We start from the raw sequence: 4,525 nt of genomic DNA, 5'->3' as shown, positions 1-4,525 counted from the left end.
TTTCTTCTTTGAAATTTATATTTAAGAGAGAATGATCTGCGCTATTTAAATCTTATTTTGAATGGGATATGAATGCTTTTCTAAGCACATGTTTGATCCTCCCACACATCAGGCATAAATGAAAAATGCACATAGTGTTCCAGCAGCATTAATGGACCTCATCATTTCTCAGCCCTTAAAAGATGTTGCCAAATACTAGCAAAAAACACTTTTTTCATTTTTCTTCACATTTTTCATAATTTCAATAGGTTCAGCCTCAACTGTTGGAGATTCAACATATGGTGCAGATTTTTAAGTGTTTGGCAGTCACGCCACTTAAAATGAAAATGAAATATTAACCCTGTACTTGCCACAAATTTTTGCTGCATTTCCAAGGAAATCGAGCGAAGCGCCCAGTTTGCAGGGCCTGCTTTATTTTTCAGTGAACACATTGGAGTGTTTGCCAGACATAATCATTAAAATGATATTTCATTTTGCAGGATTGGGATATTGCGCTGTCATACTATACGAGATGGTGCGAGTCCGAATGATATTGTTGAACTATCACAAGCAAACCCATTAAATTGACTGTGACATTTCAAAACCCTGATTATTAGCATTTGGTGTGTAGTCTGAGGGAGGTCAGGCCTTATTCATACAGCTCTGGAAAGACTCCAGGGTTAAATTCAAATTCCATGAAGCTCTGTTCAATATCCGTCTCAGTAGGCAGACTGATAGAACATCAGGATTTCTGAATAAAAGTCACGGTGACAGATGTTTTATTGTAACAGGATGACCGGGATTTAGTTTGTCCTATGAAACCCGAGCTTAAACACACTTTATCACTGAAATTCTCCATAATCTGAAAATAAAAGGATCCGTGATGTTTCACGTTTTGTGGTCTAAAGACAATATGCTTGCCCCCAAATGCCAAAGACGAGTGACTGATCCAACAAAAGTAAAGAATTCTTATTCTTTTCCACTCTTTTTTCATCACTTGCGGTATTCCCAACAACTCCAACTCCTAAAAAATGTTCATTTTACACACCGCAAACTTTCTTTTGACATCCACTCTTGTTGATTCCTTTGAAATTCTGCCATTAAAACCACGGATAGTCGATCATAAGGAAGGATAGGTGTTGAAATGCTCCAAAAGCCGGCAGTCTCTGATTTGAAAAACTTCCAAGTCTTCCACACAGTAAGAAGTAAGGTAAGACATGCGTCCTTTTGAGAGGAACCAGACTTGTTTTTCTGTCCAATAAGCAGGTGATAAAGGGGAAGTTTCATGTCAAGGCCAGACGTCCAGCGCTAGCATTTTGTAATGACGCAATGTGGCCTTGAAGACGAGAGCTCCCAGACCTCTCACCGCTGAGAGTCCTCCAAGGCTTGCAGGCAGAATCCCTGAGGTTTCTCATCACCCAGACACACGCCATGTGTGACAACACACCAGCCCACCCAGATATTACCCACAGGAAAACAAAATAATGCATGTGGATGGAATGCTGCGGACAGAGCGCCGAAAAAAGTTTGGATATGTGAAATAGCTACGTAACCTGAAGGTATCAAGTTCCTATTTCTTTTTCAGCAAAACCCAATCAAACCCAGCAAATTGCATAGAGAATGTATTATATCTCCACTTTCCTTGAACTAACGAAATCAAAAGAGTTTGTGTTCAAACACCACAGATCTGTTTGTGTTCCTTCTGTCTGTTTGGTTAAACACTTCTTGACATGTTTGATCCAATTCCATTTTTTAAGATTCCTTCAGATGTTGAGCAAGAGGAACTGGCAGGTGGGCTCAGGGTTTCTCGGGAACTTTCTCACCTCACACATTTAATGTATTATCTCTCACAATGAATGGAAAGGGTTCGTGACCCTGACATAATTTCATCCAGCAGGTGAACTTGTCGTCATTATCAATAATATAGCCCATATAGCTTTTTTTAATTCAGTTCGTCTGCATTTGTGAGGTTGTTTATTGTGAAGGACTTGTTTTGGCCGACGTGAATGCTTTCTATATCTTGACTCAAAGGGATTTAATTACAGATAACTGAGGCATTTCTGCGGTCATTTTAATGCATTAAATGTCTCATGCATCATGTTCATACACACATATACACACTCTTAGTCAATGAAAAGCACAATGGTCTGTTATGCAATTGTTCGTGATATAACCCTTTGAAATCAGAATGTGATTCAGAATGTGCTGACTAACTTTAAGGACGGTTGGTGACATAAAATCTATTAAGAAATCTTGCAGTCGCACAACAAGTCCTTGAACGTCTAGTCTTTGTTCTACTGTACATACTGTAGCTGTCAAATCAAATCAGCCCAATTTTCTAAATAAAGACTAAACCAGAGCTGTCCGTGGTTCTGAAGCAACTGTTGATTGCACAGTGACAAAGTTTGATGACTCCAGATTCACAGGTCAATGAAAAGTTCAATTCATTGCGATTTGCTCAATTCTCTGTAGGCCACAACACTTCAGAAGGAATGAAACTGAAATACAAGATTAGTTATTGACTTGTATGCTTAAAAGCAATGCAACTATACTGAAAGAAAAATCTGAAAAAGAAAAAACAAAAACATTTATGAGGAAATGGTCAGTGTGTACTTACAACCACTTAGCTTCAACCACTATAAAATGTTTTTAAAGCCTAAATCAGACCCTTAAAACAGATCACAGTTGTCTTTAATCAAGCTCATTTGCTGTACTAGAAAACAATGTTATTGGATAAAGTGCATTAATGTGGTTCACAGACCAAATAAACACCATTTTTATTAGAAGCATGTTTCCCAAACCCCATGAACATTACACACGCTTTAGTTTGGGCAAGAAAGGCCCATTTGTGAAGGATCTCATACTATCTTGCAATCTAAATTGGATACTTTCATGTTTTCAAATCACATTTGACAAGTAATGTTGGTCTTATTCCAGTACAGATGAAAAAAGCTAGGAAAATACACCCCCGCTTTGGTTGTATTAACTTACATTCAAATGCAGAGTATGGCTTCGTATTAGTTTGTAAATTCAGTTCTCTGTTCTCCTGAAGGGTCGGCATTGCCTGGAGTTGGCAGATGCCTGGTCTCTCTTTTTCTCTCACTCACTCGAGCTGAATTGATAAACACACGCTTCATCTCAGCCAAAGCCAAGGCAAATGTTTGACACACCTGCTGAGCAGAAATTGGAAACCTCGAGAGATCATAACAGATCCAAATCTCAGCCTGAACTGGCCCTGTGTTTAACACGTGCTGTAAGTGCACTCTGAAAACCACTATATTTAGCACTTTTGCTCTTTTATGTTAGCTGACATAAGGTTTCGGAGACCTGTTGATCGCTAATGATAGGAGAGCACCTCTGTTACTGGAACTCCTTGGGTTTGGCTCAATATCACCACATCTAGGTCCAAAAATACGCAGCGGTGCCGCTACCCTCGGGGCTGTTAAAATCGGCCCTGTCTATTGCTGCTCTCCAAGCAACCTTTCTGGAATGAAATATTCACAGCTGCTCCTGTGGTTTGGTCAACAAGCCGCAGATTCCTTTGGGGAAAGAGTGAAGTTGCGAAGCTGTGAAGGTCACAATATATATTTCAGCTAAAACTAACAAATGGGAATTCCTTCAGCGCTGCGCTCTGAATATGTATGATGCATCTGAATCGGCTTCTCCCTGCGAGAGACAAATGACTCTGTGGCTCTTTCATGAGTCAACAGGGGATTGCAGACTTATACAACAGGTATTTGTATGTATCTTCCTTGTTTATTTCTTTATTGGTGTCTTAATGTAATAATTTTGTAGGCTTGGTAGCTACCAAGGAAATCTCTATGTAGGCCTTTTTTTTATTAAACTGTACTTGGAATGGTAAAGAATTATGTCAAAAATGGTTGGGAATGGTAAAGAATTATGTTTTTGGTTGCTAATGGTTCCATTAAAAAATGATTTTAAGGAATAAATATTTGAAAGAAATATTTAGGAATACTTATACAATACTAAAAGTACACATGAAATCAAAATGGACTATTTATTTTGCTATTTTGGTGGTGAACAATTCATCTGTGCAAGTCAATCCACAAAAAAAATAAAAAAATAAAATAGTTTGCTTTTGTAATCTTTAATACAAATCTGAGAATGCTCCTCCCCTCTAAACCGATGGACCTTCTGTGATGACGTCAGTCTGACCTAAGGCATGCACATAAGTACGCCCCTCCAACTGTCAGTGCCCTGTTAGCTCCCCCTCTGCTTTCCTCATTCAATATTCCGATTCTCTCGGAAGTATGTCAAAATACAGAAGTAAAATCGGTCGCAAACTTCCGGTTCACGCTTTAATAATTGTGAGCTATTTTCAATAACAATTACGTTTAAATTGATTCTTGCAAAAGGTGAATTTTAGAGTCTTTTTTTTAGAGGCCGCATAAATACATTTGAATAATTGGCCTTATATTAAACAAACTTAAAAAAAAAAAATAATAATTGTAGTCCTATCTTTCTATCATTTATTTTTATAAAATGCTATTGACAAAACGAATACTGGGGTCATATGAGCAACCAA

The sequence above is a fragment of the Cyprinus carpio genome, chromosome B21 (assembly GCF_018340385.1).
Source record: "Cyprinus carpio isolate SPL01 chromosome B21, ASM1834038v1, whole genome shotgun sequence".
NCBI classification, from domain to species: Eukaryota; Metazoa; Chordata; class Actinopteri; order Cypriniformes; family Cyprinidae; genus Cyprinus; species Cyprinus carpio.
The sequence above is the reverse complement of the archived record's forward strand: the minus strand, read 5'-3'. Positions refer to the sequence as shown.